Below are 23080 nucleotides of genomic sequence, written 5' to 3'. Positions count from 1 at the left end.
GACATCATTTCAGATAATGTGTCAGATGGATTACCACCTTTGAGAAGTATCAGTCATTGCATGGACCTAGTTCCTAGAGATAGTTTTCCTAACAAAGCTACACACCAGATGATACCAACAGAGAATGAAGAGCTCAATAGACAAGTGTAGGATTTGTTGAAGAAAGGTTTGATTAGAGAAAGTCCGAGCCCTTATTCAGTGGCAACAATATTAGCACTTAAGAAGAATGGAGAATGGAGAATGTGTACCAATTCTTGAGAAATAAACAAGATCACAATGAAATATCTGTTTCCTTTGCCTATGATGGATGACATAATGGAATGTTTGAGCAGAGCCAAATACTTTACAAAGATAGCTTGAAGAGTGGATATCATCAAATCATGATCAGAGAAGGAGATGAGTGGAAGACAACATTCAAGATAAATAAAGGACTGTATGAATGGTTGATGATTCATTTTGGGTTAACTAATGCACTGAGTACTTTCATGAGGCTAATGAATGATGTATTGAAGAAATTCTTGGGTAATTTTGTAATTGTATACTTGGATGACTTCCTGATTTTTAGGTAAGACAAAAGAGGAGCATGTGTTGCATTTGAGACAAGTTTTGCAGAGGTTGAGAGAAGAATAGTTGCTAATAAATCTTAAGAAGTGTACTTTCATGAAGGAAGAATTAGTCTATTTGGGATTTGTGATATCTGAGGATGGTTTGAAGATGGACCCTAAGAAAGTAAAAGAAATTGTTGAGTGGCATACACCAAAAATAATTGGAGAGGTAAGATCATTTCATGGATTGACTACTTTCTACCGAAAGTTCATAACAAATTTCAGTTCAGTTTGTAACCCTGTGACTGAGACAATGAGGAAAGATTGGAAGGAATTCAAGTGAACCACCGGAGCAAACAAAGTTGTGAATTGTTGAAATGGAAAGTGACTAAGCAACATGTGTTCGCTTTACTAGATTTTAATAAAGTATTTCAAGTGGATTGTGATGCAAGTGGATCAATAATAGGAGAAGTCTTGAGTCAGGAAGGGAGAGCAGTAGCTTATTTCAGTGAGAAAGTGAATGGTGCCCAAAGCAAATATTCAGTGTATGATCAAGAATTTTATGTCATAGTTCAGGCCTTGAAGAAGTGGAGACATTACCTATTGCCTAAAGAGTTTGTGTTGTATATGGATCATCAAGATTTGTAGTATTTGAACAATTAGAGTAAGTTAAATTAGAGACTTATGAGATGGGTATAATTTTTGCACAATTACACCTTTGTGTTGAGGCATAAAAGTGAGAAATATAACAAAGTTTCTAATGCATTGAGTAGGAGAAGGAATTTGCTAACAGAGATGAGAGTAACAGTATTAGGATTTGAGAAATTGAAGACCTTGTATGATGATGACCTGAATTTTGCAGAACCTTGGAGAGCATGTAGAGAACTAGTTACAATAGATAGAAGCAAGTGGTTGGATTACTTCATTTAGGATGGATGTTATTCAGAGGAATATTATTGTGCATACCTAAGAGCTCTATGAGGGAGAATCTATTAATGGAGAAATATAGTGGAGGATTAGCCGGACACTTTGGTGTTGACAAAACAACAGCATTGGTGAGTGAGAATTACTTTTCACCCCAAATTCATAAGGATGTTAGAAAATATGTGCAAAGTTGTAGAGTTTGTCAAGTTGCAAAGGGTAGTAGTCAGAATGTTGGATTGTATAAACCTTTGACAGTATTGGTAAGACCTTGGGAGGATATAACCATGGGCTTCATACTTGGATTGCCTAAAACGTAGAGAGGGAATGATTCTATATTTGTGGTACTGGATCGATTCTTGAAGATGACTCATTTCATACCTTGTAAGAAGACATCAGATGGATTACATGTAGCAGACCTATTTTTCAAGGAAGTAGTGAGATTTCATGGATTACCTAAGATCTTAGTTTCAAACAGAGACACTAAGTTTGTTGGTTATTTTTGTAGAACACTTTGGAAGAAGATGAAGATAGATTTGAAGTTCAGTTCTACTTTTCACCCATGGACTAATCGACAAACAGAAGTAGTTAACCGGAGCTTGGGAAATTTGTTAAGATGTTTAGTTGGAGACAAAACTAGAAGTTGGGATTTGATTCTTGCACAAGAAGAGTTTGGATACAATAATTTAGTAAATAGGAGTACCGGAAGGACACCTTTTAAGATTGTTACCGAAGCACACCCTAGAGGTCTATTAGAATTAAGAGATATTAGCAGTGAAGATGGGAGAAGTTTAGAAGAAGAAGAATTTGCAAATCACATGAAGGAATTACATATCCAAGTTGAGAAACATTTGGAGGACATGAATAACAAGTATAAGGAGAGAGAAAATGAGAAGAGAAGACATAAGGAATTTGAGGTTGGCAATGAAGTGATGGTGTATATGAGAAAATAAAGATTCCCGGTTGGAACTTATAACAAGTTGCAGATGAGAAAGTTTTGACATTGCAAGATTTTGAAAAAGTTCAGTTCTAGAAATGCATATGAAGTAGAGTTACCTGACACTCTAAGTATTTCACTTGTGTTTAACATTGTAGATCTTCATCAATATCATGAACTAGAATTCAACAAGGACAATATTATAGACTTGGAGAAACAATAGCCCCAGAAGGAACCAGATCATATTGACGATATTTTGGACAGTAGGATTGGGTGTAGTACCCAAAACAGTTAGTATAAGGAGTATCTTGTGAAGTGGAAAGATAGACCAGTTGAAGATTCATCTTGGATTTCTCAGGCAGAGGTAGGTGCCCCTAGTTTTCCTCTGACCCCAGCAAAGTGGGATACTCAATTTTTTAGCAACCCCGAATGTCTGATGTGGGAGCATCCCCGGTTCATGGCAATCTTGCATCAACCAAAAATATTTCCTTTTTGTTTTGCTTTCTATTTGCAGTTTCGGCATTTCTTTCTGTGTTTCTCGGATTTAACTCATTGGAACCTATGGAGTTGGATTTTTCATGAAGACTTGATCATCTTCCTTACTGCCAAACCATAAAGCATTTGGATTATTTTCTGACAAGTTATCGCTACCGGTTTTCGAGACAATTTTCTGTTAGCAGTTGCCTGGACCTATTTGCATTGGTGATCTACCAGATCCTTTCCATAGATTGTGAAGCCCTAAGTGTTGATTTGGTTATTCCTTGGTGTGTGGCCAACCTTCCCTTTGATTCTCACTTTCTCCTTTGGATTTTCTGGAGGATTTCCTTTGTTGGATGCCGACCTTGTTGGTTTTTACACGTTAGATCTTGTTCTTCAGGTTTTGATCCCTTTTGGGCTGACCCGATCCCATTGAATCATATAAATAATTGTAATAGAGAATTACAATGTATTTATAAGTTAGACGGAATACAGAAGCGAAAATATTAAGTTTGAGGTCCCGGTTGTGACCTGTTCTGTATTTTAACCATGTTTTAGCTGGCCTGTGAGCCAGTTACTGTAACGCATTTATTACCAGTTGGTGGTAATTAGTTTTTTAGTGATATAATTCAATCTGTTGTGCATTTCCTCTATCATGACCTTTTGTTTCCATTGTGTTTACTCTTGCTAACTAGTCTGGACGGATCTCTTTCAGGTCCCTCCTAGCCAGTGTCTGCACCACATACCTTAGATGATAATGGACCATGCCTTAACATTTGTAGTGTAAACCTGTTGCATGAACTCAAAATGGATATTGTTAGAAGTTTGGTTGCCATTACACCAAAATATCGACTTGTTAATGCTTGATACAACCACTAGACTTATAGAATCTACAAGAGATGATTAAGCCATGTCACAAACCCGAGCATTGTGTTGCACGAAGCAAGGAGACCAAGGGTGCACACCTTTCAACATCCCCCCCTTAGTGCAAGCGAGTGGTTTGAACCTGTGACCAAGCTTTAATACCACTTGTTATAAGTGTGGTTGTCGTTGCACCAAAAGATCAACCTGTTAATGCTTGATACAACCACTAGATCTATAGAATCCATAGGAGGTGATTAAGCCATGTCAAAAACCCAAGCGCTACGCTACACAACACAGATACATCCCTTGCCCAACCTTTCCCTCCCTATTCGTAGCTTTGAAAATGGTGCTAGATAGTAGTTTGGTACAATGGCATTGCTTATCAAATTAGATCTTATGATTCTACCCACATGTATCTATTTCATGCTCAATACTCTCATATACAATCTTCTTCTAGGTAGACCATTGATTCATGCTATGCAAGCAATCTGTTCTACTCCTTATCACACACTTAAATGGAATTACAAGAAGATGTATATACTAGAATCTAATAAAAAATTATGTAGTGGTGTTAGAAAAGAAACATGGTTTATATGTTGGCTTAATGTTATGATTCTATCTACGACTAAAGAAGACACACCATCTCCTATTAATGATACTTTCTTAGAGTATGATCTGGGATTTTCAAACTTTATACTACCCTTTTGTGGAAAATGAAAAGTCCCCAAATTTAAACTTGGAGGCTTGAAGGAGGCTTGTGTTTCATTTGCAAATGTTACTTCTAAAACTATTCTAACTTCTTCTTGTAGCACATTTCTTAATAATGATTATAAGTATTTTGATTACAACCCATATGGTCCAACTAAAACTAAAATTAAACCTTCCCATCCTAATATTTAAACACCCAATGAGGATCCTACATTTGATTTGGACAAACACTATGGAGTTTTCTTTAAAATACTTTCTAAATCTCTTTGGGGATTTAAATCTCTCTTTGTCAGCCTTCAATGGATGAAACTTAATCTTCTTAGGCATGTATAAAAAGAGACTCAATTTCCTCATTCGATATGGACAGAAATAACACCTTTGACTTTGTACAAACCTTGTCAAAAAAACAAACTTGAGCCCTATACAAAATAGTAAAGGTCAACCAAGCCAAGTAACAAGTATACACAGGTAATAAACAATGTTTCACCCAACAAATAAATAGCTCAGATCTCATTATGCAGGAAGCCCAATCCAAACAACACTTCAAGGAATAACTATATATTTATATGCACGAATCTTTAGAAGATGTCAAAGAGTGGATTTGATAGAAAACAAATGCAACCAAAGTATAGGAAACAAAGGATGTAGATCCAATAATAATTTGCCCAAAAAAATTTTTTTCTCAGATAATACATTTTTTTGCCAAAATGCAATGATCAATTGCAAAAAATAATAAATTACAGAAATCAAAATTCTCCAAGTTGTTGTCTGAGAGGGGCCAAATGGCCCTTTGAATAAAAAGAAACTACTACAAAAATAATTTTACCCAAACAATAGTAAATTTGTAGCCAAAATTCATGGAAACAACCTCCCAGACACAATGCTGGTGTCTAATTAGCTTCAAACTGCACCAAGATCTCTCCAATGACTATCCAAAGTTACCCTCATGACTTTGATACCAAGTACGAATTAGCTGTGGAGATAGCCACCCAAGATCTAGAGGCCTATTGAATACCACAATAAGAAGAGAGAATAAAAGTGACAACTACAAACTATATTCTCATCAATGATGCAAAAAGATAGACAAGGAAAACAATGTACATGAATCTACTTATAAAGACAAGACAAAAAAAGGGAATGAGAGTAAACAAAATGACATGTGGCCCAATGAGATGGAAGAGTTGGTAAGAGTTAGTTAGAACTCAACCACCTACCACAAATAACTATGCATCCTAGGAGAGGACAAGTTCACCTAAAGTGGAAATGCCCCAACTAATCGTATGTAATTTCCTAAGTAAACTTAAGTGAAGTGTAATTATATCCAAGGAGATGAATAAAATAAATTAATTACACCAATATATCCCTCTATTGAACAACCATAATCATGAGAATGAGAAACAAGATGTTGCTACGCAAGTCCCTCTATTTCTAGAGAGGTTGATTACCCACAAATATGAACCTAGACTATAATTTGATTTCTTGAGTCTATCATATAATTTGAATGTGAAGATTCATTTATTGCGAGAAACGAAAGATGTACCCATTTATAGAAAGACCATTAAGGAGCTATATTTGATTAAAATATAGACAAAGAGAAAGAATCCTCGAATTATCCATGTTGTGGGCTAGTAAAAAGATATAATGTTATAGAAAGTCATTATTCCTATGTATATTGAACTTGAAAGTCTTATAGTAGATGCGAGCTTCATTGGTATCCTGATAGCAAAGACATTTATTGATTTAGGGGGAACCACTAATGTTATGAATATGAAAACTATCAAAAATAGGAAAACATGATTAGTTGGCCACATTTAAAATTTGAAAAGACCAAGCTCATGATCATGAGCATACACTCATGTGTTAGACTTATTCTAGAATATGATAATGGTAAAAATTTTATGGCAAACAAGAAAAATGGAGTAGGTGCATTGATAAGTGTAACAAATCAATTAATATATATATATATATTTATATATATATATATATATATATATATATATATATATATATATATATATATATATATATATATATATATATAAATATATATATATATATATATATATATAATACATACAAAACTATATTATATATTTATAGATATAATGGTATGAAGATGAAATAGTTTAGCATTAAAATATGTACTCTAATAATTTTTTAAAAAATAGCTCATAACTCATAGTGCAAGATTAAAGTGTAAAAGTTATGTTTGTAGTATACTAATTGCAAAACAAGCTTTAGGTGAAAATTAATGATAAGCATGGAAAATGTTAACTAAAGGGAAAATGTTTTCCAAGTCACATGTAATGATACAACATTAAATGGAATATCTAAAAGCTTCTTTCACATAGATAACCTAGAATGGTGATTCTTATGCACTTTTAGGTAATTGTTTCAACTTTTAGATTATATGATTGTAATGCCCTCCCACTTATTATCACCATTGACTGAAAGCTTCTCCTACCATATATATATATATATATATATATATATATATATATATATATATATATATATATATATATATATATGGCATGAATATGATTACATTTCAACATTGCAATAATATAATCTAATAATTTGAACAATTAACTAATACCTAAATGCACAAAATTTAAGTGTAAAAATCATGTTCATAGATTATCTATACAAATAAAATTTTCAATAAATTGTAATGATAGACATGGAAAAAGTTATTGGAGCAAAAATATTTACTAATTCACATGTAATGATACAACATTCCATGAAATATCTAAATGCCTCTTCACATAGATAACCTAGAGACTGATTTTTATGTACATTAAAGAATGAGATAATTGTTCCAATTATTAGATTATATCATTCTAATGCTCTCCAACCTTTTTCATACATATCAGCACCCTTCACGAAAATCTTCATTATATTTAATGTCAATTTTAAATCTTATTCAAATTATTAGTTTATATGATTGTAATGTTGATGCTAATTTGGGCAATTTCCTAACTCATGCATGCAAAAGAAGCATTCAGTGAAGGATGATGATAAGTGTTGGGAATGTGAAGTCCAATGGTCACATGACCATTTGCATTCACCAGAATTTTCACTTGATAGTTGAATATGAATGTATAAATGGTTGCGTGCAGTCCACGTACTTAGTGTATTGGATATTGATTAATAAGATAGTTCCATGCTTCCTCATGGATGTAGCTAGTTATGGTGAACCACATAATTCTTTGTGTTGTGTGTTGTTTATGTTTGTAATTTAATTTCATTGTATTATGTTTTCTCTGCTTGTTTATAATAGAGAACACAAAGCTTCCATTTCATCTTCCAAAAAATATATTCACTCTATGATCCATAGATTCTCTTCCTTTAGCCTCAATATCCAGTTGTTCATCCTCCCAATTCTCGGTCTCATATTCCTCAATTTCATCTTCACTTGCCTCAGCATCTTCTTCTTCATCCAAATCCTCCTCATTTTTCCAGCCATCCCACCAATGTAGATGGTGGATTGTTTCAGCTTTTGCTTCCACAACTTCACTTCCTTCCAAGTCTAAATTGCTGTGAAATTCGTCGATGACATAATCAACTTCATCTTCTTCCATCTATGCTCAATCACTTCACCAAGCTCTAATACCAATTATGAAAAAAATGAAATGCGAATAAACACAATGCAAAAAAACAAAATTAGAACAAAAAGGAATATAAACGAAACAAAGACAACGATTTATAATAGTTCACCAAAATTAACTACATCCATTCTTAACAACCATATTTCATAGCAACGAATACATCAATTAAATAAAAATCAGCCTGAACCAAAATGTGAACTAACCAAAAACACATGACCGTTGGGCTTATCTTCAACAATAAGTATGAAAGGTTATGTGGGAGGGAAATTTTTTGCCGTATCACATGTAATAGCATCACAATGAGTATAATATTTCACAGTACCACCATTTATTTTTTCCTTTCTTCTCCGTTTAGCCCGCCGCGTGTTCTAAGTCTTTTAATATTACTATTGCGTTTAACTGCACAACATTGACTGGACTTGGAGTATCGATTATAAAGCGTGCTGTGTATTCTAAGTGTTACAAAGACTCGGTCTAAGTAATAACGTGTGAATTGAGAATTGAGCATATACGTCTCAAATTGCTTAACGACTGCAAATAGTCATAGATTATATAGCCGCCACTCACTATTTTGGGTTGTCAAATCATGGACTCAAACGTATTAGACTGAACGGACGTCATTTCGTATCACCTTCCTCGAACTTTCTTTCACTATTAACAAGACCACTTCAAATTATAAATATGTTATTTTATTTTAAAACTGTATAGATGACACTTCAAATTATAAATAAATCGTAAAAAAATATAGTAGGTAATATATATCATAGAATATTATAAATTATAATATTAATATATATTTAGTTTAGAATGTTTATTATAAAAATATAAATTTATTTAGAATATTTTGAAATGGAAAGATGTAGTTGTTTCTAATTTTATAATATTTTAATATGATTTTTTAGAATAGTTCTATTTTTTTATATGAATCTAGAAACTTGTCACAATTTAAATGATAGAATATAATTGATAAAATATTTTAATATGATTTTTTACAATATATTCTATTTTTTTATATATGAATTTAAAAACTTAGTCAATTCAATTTTTTAATATATTTAATAAGATTGTTATAGAAACTTGTCATAATATATATTTTTAAAATTTTAATATTTATTATTATTAAATTAGTAATTATTAATTGATTATCATTTAATGTTAATATATAATATATATTAATATATTAATTTAGAAACTTATTTAATAAATTTAAGAAGTTTACCTATATTACTAATTTATCATTATTTAATATCATTATTTTCGCAACTTTTAAAAAATATAAAATGAAGGTGACCGTCAAATTCCACGGTTCCATTCATCTATGTTAGATATCTGCTCTTGGCCATGAGCTTTTTGTCTCAGGAGAAAGCAGATATTTGCGCACCAGTCGGAGGTGTTTGGCCTGGAGTGTCCGGTTTTAATGAAATCTGCGAAGCAGCACTTGTCCTCCCGGATTCCAATTCGTTGACAAAGATAACCATTCAAACGGATGCATTAGGAACCCATCCCAGCTATTCACCTGCAGTGAGAGTGGCGCCGAAATGTGGAGGGTTCACGAGACAGATTGGGATGGAATGCCTTGCAAGCATTTGACATCAACGAATCAAACGGCATGCCAGAAGGCATGTATTGACGATTGCTTTTGTTCAGTGGCTATCTACGCCTCTGTTAACTGCAAGAGGAATCCTTTATCTACATGATGAGTGCACGGATCCTATACTCCATTGTGATATAAAGCCCCAAAACATCCTCCTGGATGAAAATTACCGTGCTAAGATAGCTGACTTTGGAATATCCAAATCGATTGGCGAAGAAAAAACAAGGACATTTACTGCAGCCCGTGGCACCGTCGGTTACATCGCACCTGAGTGGAATAAAAGTATGGCAGTTACTGTGAAAGTGGACGCATACAGCTTTGGAGTGATGCTTATGGAAATCATCTGTTGCAGGAAAGTGTTCGAATTGCATGGTCCAGAAAATGAAATGATTTTGTCTGAGTGGGTCTACGATTGCTTCAAATGTGGGAAGCTTGAAAGGTTAACCGAACACCAACAATGCAGAGATATCGACAAAACAGAGCTGGAAAGAATGGTGTTGGTGGGTCTCTCGTGCATTCAGGAAGATTACAGTTTGAGACCATCAATGAAAAAAAGTAGTTCAGATGCTTGAAGGAACAGTTGACATTACAGATCCCCCAGATCCAAGTTCATCCGATTCGTGTAAGGGAAGTCCTCTAGTCTAATTTTATTTTTAGCTCAGCTGTCCACTGCTTTTTAACCCTTGTTTTTTGCTTTTCTATTTTTAAAAGAGATACCAAAATGTAATAATGGTAGATGTCTCTTTTAGTTTCATATATTATAAGTCATTTATAGGTCTAAAATCAGATTGTTCAATATTGTCAATAATGAAAGAATTCATTTTTTCTATTGTGACCAATGCCCAATAATTAAATTATATTATAGCTTTGTAAATTCATATAGCATCAATGCGATATTATAATATTTAAAATAACATTATTTTGTTGTATTAATTTTTTGTTTCAGCTTATTATATCGAAGTGGAAATTGCTTGTTGTTCTTAATATTATTAATGCTATATTTTATTTTCCCAAAGTGAAAGAAAATATTACTTATTTTGTTTCCTTTATTACAAAATCTGATTATATTGTATATTTTTTTGCTCAATATGATTATATTGTATATTATTAGTTCATTCCAAAAGCAGGATACTAATTAGTTCATATTTATTTTATATTTTATATGATTATAAAACTACTTTTTTTTCTTTATTTCTATTGACTAGAGTAAGTGTAAAATGCATTTTTTCCTAAAATAATATATTTATCTCTATTAATCTCTATTAGATACGTGTTAGGTTCTTAGAGTACCAATCAATATTAGGTACACCACAATTTTTTTTAATATATTCCTAACTAAGATGACATCCGAGCCACACTCCATTGGTTAAATCCTCAATTTAATTAAACAATTGTCTTTGTGTATTACTTCCTTGTATTCAACCTAGGTTGTCTCTTTGAAGCATTTTGGTTTGGTACACTTTTTCCAGGTTGTTGATATCTATTTTACATTCTTTTTCTTCTAATAAATTTATGCATTTTTTCCAATAAATAAATAAATCATAAATAGTTGTTATTATTGACCACTATGAAACAAAGACAAATACTATGTTAGAAAAAAAATGTTTCTTCCTTTACAAAAGAAATTGATAGAGATGGCTACCATTATTCAAAGGTCAAATAAGATTTATATAACATGTTTTTTCTCCGAGAATATGCACATGTGATAGGAAATAAAAAATCTGGAACAAAACAGTAGTTAATATATATTGCAATAAAAAATAATTTTTAATGAATATCTAATTTAAAAGTGAAGTAGGCAATATAGGGAAAAAAGTTTTTTATTCGTTAATTAATCAAATAATATTTCAAAAGAGTAATTAGAATATCTTATTAAAATAGTTTAAATTTTAAATTTATGAAATTTAACTCTAGATCACATAAGTTTTATTTTGAACATTTAAAATTATTTTAGTATTTAGATTATTATATATTTTTGAGAAAGATAAACAGGTTTTACAGGGACCTGAAATCCAAACTATTAGAGACCAAGGCTAGCAACCCAGCAAACCAAAAAACTAAGCAGAACAGAGGACAAGCCCCACACAAACCGACAACAAAAAACAAAAATCTGAACCAAAAAACAAGACCACGCACTCAACTAAGAGAGTGCATCAATTCAGTATTTTTCTGAATAATACTCATATTAATCTTGTCCAAGTCCTCCATGATGAATTTGGAAGTTCCTTGGTCCTGGCTCCAGCTCCTGGTTCTAGTACACAAACCCGAACTAATCTTACTAGCAACAACACTCTATCCACCCTCTAAAGCAATCTTTTACTGCTTTTCTCCCATGGGAGGGTCACTAGCGATGGTCCTGATTCTATAATCAGTCACCATGGAGTTAATCTTTTCCAAGCCATCAACACTATTGTTCATCGCTTGCCTACTGATTTCCACCAGATTGTTCTTGTTTTCCTTGATCTCCCTCACATCCTCTTCCAGCTTCTCAATTCTGCGCTCTTGGTTAACCTTCATAATTTTCACATCCTGCAAAATTTTCTGGATCATACTCATGATCATCTCAGATTTGTTGGGCCCAAGGGATTCTGTGAAGGTGTCAACAATACCTTTAATCCCATCTTTTAGGGATCCAATTTCCTTCTCCACCACTTCCAACATTTCTCCTGACTTTTGGTAGCCACCAATAGAAAATTTCCCATCACCCTCTCCTCCTTTATCTCGGCTTTATTTTCCTTAATCGAACTCCCCTATTTCTCATCATCCACCTTAATAGGGATGTCTAACCTAATATCGTGGTCCAGGGATTTGGACCCACTAGATTTGGTAAGTTTTGATTTATTTTTGGTAGGAGGCTCTAGGTCTTGCATTTTCCTACTGCTAGATTTAAACTTACTAGCCGCCCACCTTGGGAGATTGGTTTTCCTGTTGCTGTTAGTTCCCATGGTCACCATAAACTCACCTTCAATTTTTGGTTTATACTCAGGGTCCTCCATATCCTCTCCACTATTTAACTACCAGGTTACCCACTACCAAGTTGGCCAAAAGATCTGTCGATTTGTTTCCTTCTTGAAAAATGTGTGAAATCTTGAAATACTCTAGGTCGGCTATCATTTCAAGATAACATTTGATAAAGTTTGAAATAGTCCAGCTAGGCACCGTACATCCCTTATTGCATTTGACGATGTTAAGAGAATCACTCTCCAACCAGACCGCTTGAACCCCTCCTTTCTCACCATGAATAGCCCAATATAGGCAACGCTGGCCTCCACAATATAGGAAGTGCTGGCCCCCACAAAATTTTAGATTATTAGATGTTACTTTTGTGCATTGCCAAAGGGACATCATTCATGATATCATTCATAAGTACAAAAATCTAATGATGCTTCAACAAATTTCTATGCCCTAAATCAATGAAACATCCTAGGAAAATATGAGGATAAATGCATTACGTTTACCTCTAAAATTCTACCATCTCTTTTTATATAAAAATTAAGTTATTTTTTATTTTTTTTAATATATTTTTAATAATTATTTTATATTTTGAAATATATCTTTAGTTATATAAAAAATCAAATTAATTTTAAAATTGTTTTAAGAATTCAATTTGTTAAATGTTTTGGTTGAGCATTATAAATAGAGAATTTCAAAGATATTTATTATAATTAAAAATATATTATTAGTTAAATGGATATTACTTTAATAAGATTAATATTGCTTCATTCATAATAAAAAAAATTATAAATAAAATTTTACTTAATGTAATAGTTTAATAGAAATTTGAAATTATATCTAAGAACTTTGACAACATAAATACTACCCAAACATGCAACTTGAAGGTTTATTATAAAATGCAATTCAAAAATTTAGCTCTATTTAAAGGATGTTTTTACTATGTTTTTCAATTCTATCAAGGGTTGGGATGCGGTCTTTTATAACCATTTTTTATATGAGAATAATATTTTCCATTGCACAGACCTTGTCAATTTGTTCTTAATGTCATTATAGATTTTTGTAATTTATTGCATGTTTTGGTTCAACAATTAGGTATCTCTCATTAATTTTGGATCTATCCATGGTTTTAAGTAATTTAAAATTTAATGGTATGATTCCTAATAACAAGTAAATATCGTTCTAATTTCACTCATACAAATTATACTTGCATCCTCATTGATATGGACATTTTGTGTGATATTTTCATTATTTGAAATCAATGGATGACACTTAAGCATAGATTTTACTCTATGAGGGTCTACAATTGCATTACTGAAGGTGTTATAAAGAAGTCCATTTTCTCTTAAAATAGAGAAATAGTAAATGAAAAATTAGATACTCAAATTTCATGAAGAATAGATAGTGTTTCCGAAAAAATATATTGATATTTAAATGTTGGATCTAACTCCTCCTTCGAACTAGTAGATGGTTTGTGTGTATATAAAATTTATTCGATAATCCTACTATGTGGAAGGATTCTTCCCTAGTTAGAAGTGAATCAAATTCTCATTTTATGAAGGTTGTTTTGACCCTAGTTGATTTGGAAGATGATGGCTCGTAACTAGCACTTCTAGCTCCTAATAATGAATGAAGTATAGGATAGTGAACTTTCATGAAAGAAAAGAAAAATATATACAACCTAAAAAATTATTGATCTACATAATATGCTTCATTATTATTATGTTACAATGGATGCAAATAATTTATGGATAACTTGTTTTTAAGCCTATTTGTGAGGTATAATTGATTTGATTGCATGTTAATTCTATTTATTTTAATTTGTCATATATATATATATATTATAGATACTTTCTATACTAAAAATAGAAATAAAGAAATTCTATTACAAAAGGTGAAACTATGTAAACCAAATCAAACAATAAGAATGAAAAAATGATATCATCAAGGACTTCTCATTTTCCAATCCAAAAGAATCTACAAATAGCTTTTTTTCTACTAATGTTAAGAGGACCCATTTTGTCTTGATTGATGGATTTGTTCTCCTTTGGGATTTGGATTGTGTTCTTTATAATACTTGGGGTTTTGCTAGTGTAAGTGAAGTCTTTTCAAAGGTTGACATAAAGGAGGCCTTCTCTGCTATTCCCGATGCAAATGATGTGGAGGAGGTTGTTTCAAAGGTCGAGCTTTCTTTATGCCTTTTGAATCCATCTTCTCTAGTGTAAGCCTTGTCTATTTCTATCCTCCACTTGAGTTTCTCTTGGCTATGTAGTTGCTGCTGCAGATAGTGAGCTATTCTTTCAATGTTCAAGGATTTTCTATTAAATATCAGGAATATTTGTTTACCAATATAGAGGAGGTTGTTGTGATAACTCAAGTGGTTGATATAGAGGTTGTTGCCACTTTAAGATGATTGTCCATTCCCTTGAATTCTTTTTATCAATTTCCTCTATTGATCTATTCTTACGTTGGCTTGGCTAATCCTAGTAAGGTTCAAAGGGAGCTTTCTTTTCTTCTTTTTAGGAGCTCTGGGAAGGGCTGCAGTTTTTGTGTCCTTTTTTCCAATGACATGGTTATGTGTGCCTCTGTTGGTGGTGATATGGACTTCCTAAAGACTTTGGAAGATACTATTGAAGACCTTCTCTTGCAGCAGTTTCTCAGATCTTCTTGTTTATGAATGGTTTCATGTAGACTTTGCTTTAGGCCTTCATGGTAAGGCATTATATTTGTCTGATAGTTATAGGAACTCATTAAAACCCATTTTTCTATCTATTATTATGTTTAATTTCATTTAGTTGCTGGTTGTTTGACGTTTTTGTTAGGGGTGGGCTTGTTTGTCCTTGGTTGTTGGAGGTTGCCCAAGGGTAAGTTGTTTCTTTGCTAATGAGCTGCTATTTTTTCATGTTTTAATCTCTTGACAGGTGTCTTTTAAGATTTGAATATGTTATGATCTTTTTAAAGAGTTTTGAAATCCCTTCAAAACTTATTTTATCCATAATAAAAAACATAAATCATTTAAATAAAGATTAATGAGATTTTATCCATTCGCAACATAAACCATTTGAAATCTTATCTAAAGTAACTTTTGACAAAAGATGATGACAAGCATGATAAAGATCGTGGGGGAGAATTTTTTGCCCTGTCCCATGTAATGGCAGACATGGAGTGCAATATTCCACACTACCATTATCTAATTTTGTCTTCTTGCAACGTTGATCGCTCTGCGTGTTCTGCGTCTTCTAGAGTCATTGTATAATTGCACCGCCTTGACTACAATGTAGAGGAAAATCGATACTAAAACATATGTCTCTTAACGACGTACGTTGAGTAGATAAGTGTCATGCACTTGCTTTACACCTACAACTTATCGTATGCTAGTTGGTTGCCACTCACCGTTTCCCGTTGTAAAATCATTGAATCTGGCGTAGACGACTGACCAGGAATTAGTCTTTCTTTCAAGGTAACTTCGTCTGGTTGTTTCATCTGATCCACACAGCATGCCTTTGTACTAATTATATGTCTAAGGCTGGGTCTGTGCGTATGGGATTAAAAAGAATGATCCTACAACTCATCTATGTTACTTATCTGCTCTTTGCCATGAGCGTTTCGGCTCAGCAGCAACCAGATATTTGTGTACCAGTCGAAGGCAAGTGGCTTTAATGGAATCTGCCAAGCAGGTGGAGATTCCAATTCGTGGAGAAAGATAACTTTTCAAGGGGATGCGTTCGGAATCCATCCCAGCTATTCACCTGCAGTGCGAGTGGCGCTGAAATGCGGAGGATTAACGAGACAGATTGGGATGGATTTGCTTAACAACATTTGACATCGACCAATCAAACTGCATGCCAGAAGGCATGCATTGACGATTGCTTTTGCACAGTGGTTATCTACGCCATTGTTGACGGCAAAGAAAACTGTTGGAAGCATCGAATGCCTATGCAATTCGGCCGTTTAAGTGTTACACGAACCACTTTTGTCAAATTCTACACTGGAGTGTGCAACGGTGGTCCGTGATCGCTGCCAAATTAAATAAAGGAGAAGGTGAACTCAATTGTATTTTGTGAAATAAGTTTTTATGTGTTTCTTCTTTCTCTCTGCACATAAAGAAACTCTTTAGCCTCATTTTCTTCATAGCTCAGATGTCGATTGTTTTTAATTTCTATCATTTGCCACATCTCTAAAATTAGAGGGTACGTACAAGTAATTTGCGATATAACCACTGTGCAAAGAGACCACAACATATTTTTTTTTCTATTATTCTGATTATAGATGATGTACTGTGATTCAAATCGTTGATAAAATACATACAGTCTAATCTTGAACAGCATCACATAAGTTATAAATTGTTGAAATCTTATACCATTAACCCTCAACAGAGTTTTGTATTACTATTACCAGCACTTGCACAATGGAAACGTGCAATAGTTATGCCCATAAAGAATTATGAGATTGTCTATATAGTTTTGTAATATAGATATGAATAGATACAATCTTGCCTATAATATTTATAAAATCTTTGTATTAAATATTTCATTATAGCAATTTGAAGGAAAGATTTTTAACAAATTCAATTTTGAGGATTTTGTAGTTGACGATTCTTTGTACTTTAACTTAATAGTCATGCAAAATGTTTATTTTTTTGCTAGTTTATCTATTCCATGCCTACACATCAAAACAAGAAGTTAGTAGGCTTATATGATAAATGCATAGCTAGTGTAATGTAAAAGCTATAAATTGTAAGTGAGTAAAAGCATGAGTTAAGCAAATGAATTATTGGTGAGAGAAAATAATATTGGGAACATGGGAAACGCACTTGATGTAGCAATATACAAATGTGAAATAGACTCTTGGACAACATGTAGTTATGAATACATTAGTTTTGAATTTACTATTCTAAAATATACAATTTTGAGATGCTAAGAAAAAGATTAATTGAAAAGTTTATGTAGAGATGGTTGTATTAAAAATCATGTACTAGTACTCATTAAATTGAGAGTTGATGTAGTCGAGACTCTTCCTTTTACCTGATAATTGTGTACGGATTGCTTTTCATTTGTGAATATTGATCTAAGGGCAATGGTAGTTCTATTTGAGGACCCTTTATTGATTTAAGTCTTGATACAATTGTAAAACTTGTTGTTTGTCTTTTTGTTTTACCGATAACAATTTTTTCTTTGTTGAGTGTTAGGCCTTGTGATTTATCTATGATAATTGCCCATGTCATAGATAGTAGTATTTTTATATGATTACCTAAAGATATGGGTGTGATAGGTAAAATTATTTGGTCATTCTAGTTCCAAGGTGACCATTGTAATTATCAAATTATACTACTACATAGAAAGGTAAATCCCTTGGTTTTGAGCCAATTGTCTACATAATACCTAGTACCTATCGAAGAGATGCATTTACAAGCACTATTTGAACATACAATTTTGTTATTAACATTATTTTTTGGCCTGTACATAGTAGGAGTTCTTGGGGAAGTTGGTTGGAAGCATTATCAATGCTTCATTTTTTATGTTTTTTTATCACAAAATTAAGTGCAATAAGAAGATTCAACAATTTGAGCATTTTTTATTGTGTATCCTTAGTCATTTGTAGAAACTTGGTGCAATTACTGGTCAAAATATTTGTGTTCATCATTTCATACTAATTTGATTGTGTAATTCAGTAGCTATTCATAATCTTGTTCAATTGGTTATGCATTATGTATGTTTTCTAATGTTTAAAGAAAGTCAATTTGAGTTTGAGTTTCGTCTTGTTGATAAAAAAGTATTTGTATGTAACAATTATAGTAAACTATTCCCATATAAATTTCACATTTGAGTGTGATGCAAAGATAGATTTGTCCATAACAAGTGGTATTTGTATGCAATGACCTAGAAGAATGTAAGATGTCCCACCAAAGCACAAGTTTTGTTGGTGAGAAAGGCTTCACATAATCTAGTATATATTTTCAATATTAACTTCCATCCTATGTAAATCATCTCATCAACAAGGGGGTATCTTCTTGAAATATTATTAATGATTTTTTCTTTAATGGATGCACTTTCTTTTATTGGAATCTTAAGAGTTTCAATTATTTTAATAGGAGCAACAATAAGGAGTGGGTCATATTTTTTTATGATAAAATCCTAAGTTCATGCTTGATACAATGAATGTACCTATTGTTTCTTGTATAATCATGTGCAAGCGTTTATTGAAAGAATTATCATTATTATTTTCTTCAATAATGGTAAGTACTAGTTGTTATTTAGAGATAGTAGATATGGTGGATCATTGAATTATAATATGTACTAATCATATTTCTAGCACATTTTTTTGTGCTTATAAAATATTTAGTAGTGTGATGTGTATATTTTGTACTCTAGTGTGTTTATCCAATTTTTTGATATTATCAAAGTCACATATACCATCAAGTGTTTTAGACTTCCATCACTAACAACACCCATTTGTGATAACAAGTCTCATTAATTCAATTTAATTGTATTTCCTAGATCTATCTCATCATCAATATCCTCATCCTCTTCATGATTAACCTCTATATCAAGTAGAAAGACAACATGCCATACACAGTATTTATTTAAATTCATTTCCTTCTATTTTGCAATAAGATAATCTTTAATGAGACCTATATCTATAAAAATGAGACAAAACTACTTATATAGAAATAGCTCACTCCAAGAAAAAGTTAAAAAACATTTTGGATCCTCATTTTCAATAACATAGAATCAAGGGAAGATATTGAAAGTTTCCTTACTTTTCCTATCTTTCTACATGAACCCTTTGTGTTTTAAAGAAAATGAGAATGATCAAGAAAATTCAATAAACACTATTATTTACATTTTAATATGCCATTTTATGATGGAATGTAGATAGCTCAACCCTAATCTTTTTTTCATATTGATTTCTTTTAATTCTATAGAATGTATTTTTCCAAACATTAGTGTCATAAATGGGTAAATGCAAACATCAAGTGGTAGTTTTTGTAGAATAAGGCATGTCCCTTGTGCACCAATATTCTAGTCTACAAAAATGTGAACCATGAATTTTTTATATGTTGCTAGAGCCTGGTCTTCTAGTGCTTGATTTTTGGATACACTTGCTAGTATATTAATATGACTCTGAAATTTACTTTCTACCTTAGATGAATATTTAACAATATATTTAAGAGCAATCATTTTTTAAATTGACAAGTTGGAGATCCATGTTATCTCTTCATATGAAACTACTTTTTGATTATGTATATTTAGTATATCATCATTTTATGCAGGTGCATTCATTTTATTTTTGGATTCATCAAAGGACAAGGAAGAGGTTAGGCATTCATTTGAAGGAGTTTTATAATGATGTGCTATACAACCTTATCCTTTCTAAGTTGGCCACAACCTGTCTATAAGTGAAAATGTTATTTACAGTTAAAGCAAGTTAGTAAAAGGCATAATATAATCACAATTTATTTTTAAATTTTTTAAAATACATATAGTTAGAATCCACACACAAAATATCACAAATCACTAGTTTGAATCACCTCAAATTCTTAATGATTTAATTTTTATAGTTTTCTAAAAGTGATAATTTAGTGAAAAATGTTCATTTCACTATCTTGATTTGACCAAAAAATTATTTTCCTTATTGTGGGATAACCCTTGCATGATTTCATTTACTTATGATATGAGCATCTCTTTGACTAGAGTAATATGTTTGAAGTTTCTTGGTTGTTTCCTTGGGTCCATATTGTTATAGGTTAAGAATGATTTTCTTCTTTCTCATGAAAGAATCTAGTACAAATTGAGCCACTATTTATTTAATTGGTATGCATTTCAAGGTAACATTTGTTGCATATTGTGGATTTTTGTGAGTTTTATAGTGCATCTATTCCAGTGTGAAATCTTCTAAAAGCTATTATGTAGTCATTATTCAATTATTGTAAGGTTGTAGTTTGATTGTGAAGATGTTTTTGATTAAAGGGGTCAAGAAGGTTTTGAAGGGACCCAAAACCATATTTACATACAATTGCCTTCAGCTAACCATTATCATACCTTCAACAAAGAGGAAGCCAAAACATTATAACACAACACAACAAAACAAGACAAGGCAACTAATTCAAATTAATTCAAGGCTTCAAATAATTCCACTTCAAGCTAAGAAAGATTCATGGACATCTTCTTCATATCTCTCACATCTTGTGCAACTTGGTCTACCATCTTCTTTTTGCTCACCATAGTATGAGTACATGGGCCTCTACCCTCCTCCTTAGTAGCCTACTTTCCTTTCTCAATGACATCAATATCAATGATGGATGATTTAGATTCTTGAGCCCTCTCAAACTTTTCTATCATAACTCTAATGCTCTCTACATTGGACTTAATAACCCTGTAGCTGAATTTGACTAGGGTAATTAAATTATCATTGATCCTTTTGTAGTTCATCTGCAATCTCATGACTATCCCTTCAAAATATTCCTTCATGTGTTCTATATCCTTAACTGATTTTTGTAGGGAAATAGCCATGTTACTTCCTTCCTTCTCTAGCCAATTCAAGTTTGGGTCCTTTAGGTTATCTTGTTTATTCTTGACCCCTCATATAACAATGCTAATCTAATTAATCTCATGAACGAAAAAATTCTACATTTTAAAATTATCAATAGCAGCATTCCTAGCAACAATAAGGAGGTCTGAAGGATTCTCTGTGACAAGATTTAACATGGGGAGTCATGGTTAAGGTCACAAGGGAAACAAGGCCTCCCATCATGGCCTATCTCAAGATAGGATTCCTCTGAATCCCTCAAACCTTCCTAATTACCAGCCTTAAGGGAAAAATCTAAACAAGAATCTATGCTAGCCCCATCATTCTTTTTCCTTTTCTTAATACCTATCCCCTCTTCTCCATTAGATGAACTATCTTGCAAAACCGAAATGGGGGAACCCTTTCTACCTGTAGGGTGTCTTTCACAATTTTTCTTCCCCTTATCCTCTTCCCAATCCTCATCAAAATATTTCAACCCCTTAGTATTCCATTTGCTACCCTTAGAGAAAGGGGAATCATAACCATCTAGATCAGAACAATCCCTATCTTTAACAAATTTACCTTTTCCCAAGGAATTTTTGGAATGCTCTATTAATAGAAAGATTAAGCCTTCATGTAGAATGGGATTTTCTTTATCCTTTTTGTGTTCCCTAATTCTTAATTCTAAAGAAGATAGTAGGAAAAAAAGGAATGAATCCCTATCCTTATGACTAAAATTATTGAGGAGAGAAAAATGATAGTTATAAATAAGTGAATAGTGACTTTGGCCCACAAGGGTTTAATGGATTTCATCTTATAGTCACCTCTGTATTTGACCAGCCATTTATCTTCTTCACCATTGACGAAATTATGGACCTCTTCATTAGTCGACTTTTTGTCTTTATAGAACTAATTCCCCTCCATGCTCAGCCTAGAAACTTCAGCCATAAGCTCCTCTATGAGTTTAAAATTTTGCTCATAAAATGTAACCTAGTCTTCCACCCTTTAGCAAAATTCCTATGTTGTGAACTTATTGTTATACTTTATTCATAAGAGTCTTTAGGATGGGATGTTGTAAGTTCACATGTTATTATTTTTGTTGTAATTTAAATGAGTATTACCTTGTTTGATTAATCATTTTTTTATCAACGACTTGGACTATTTATTTTCTAGATGTGTTGAATATGATGGTAAATACTTATTTATTTTTTATTTCAAGAATGGTAGTGTCGACTTCTTTTATAACATTGTAAATTTTGAATTTCTATTTCAAGCGACTTAGTTCAAGAATTTATAGTGTTGGATCTCACCATTTGTAGATTAAAAAATACATCACATTATTGATACTAACAATAAAAATAACATATAGAATATCACCATTGAAGCCATTAGGTTTTTTAAATCCTTTTTGACTACATAATCTTCTTCTTTTGATGATAGTTTTACATCGGCCATCCCACAACTTATTTCTAAGGAGGATAATAAAATGCTTATGGCCCCTTTTACCAGTCAAGAGGTGAAAGAGGATGTTTTTCTATGTCCCCTAAGAAGGCCCCAGATCCTGATGGGTTCACTACTCTGTTCTTCCAAAAGTGTTGGTCTTTTCTTGGAGATGAGATTCTTCTTATCTTGGAGGAAGCTAGGAGTAATAGATCTATTTTAAAGGAAATGAATACTACTCTTATTGTCATCATCCCTAAGATAGAGAACCCTATGTCTTTTGTTGATTTTCACCCAATCGCATTATGTTACACATTGTATAAAATAATTACTAAGGCAATCTCTATGAGGCTTGCAAGGATCATCCCTAAGATTATTTCAAGTGAGCAGGGTGGATTTGTTCCTGGCAAGGAAACTGCAGAAAGGGCTATTGTGGCACATGAGGTTCTGCATTCTATCTCCAACCTATCTCTTCTTGCAATGGTTCTCAAGTTAGATATGATGAAGCTTATGATAGGGTTAG

Source organism: Cryptomeria japonica, chromosome 7 (genome assembly GCF_030272615.1).
Source record: "Cryptomeria japonica chromosome 7, Sugi_1.0, whole genome shotgun sequence".
Taxonomy (NCBI): domain Eukaryota; kingdom Viridiplantae; phylum Streptophyta; class Pinopsida; order Cupressales; family Cupressaceae; genus Cryptomeria; species Cryptomeria japonica.
The sequence above is the reverse complement of the archived record's forward strand: the minus strand, read 5'-3'. Positions refer to the sequence as shown.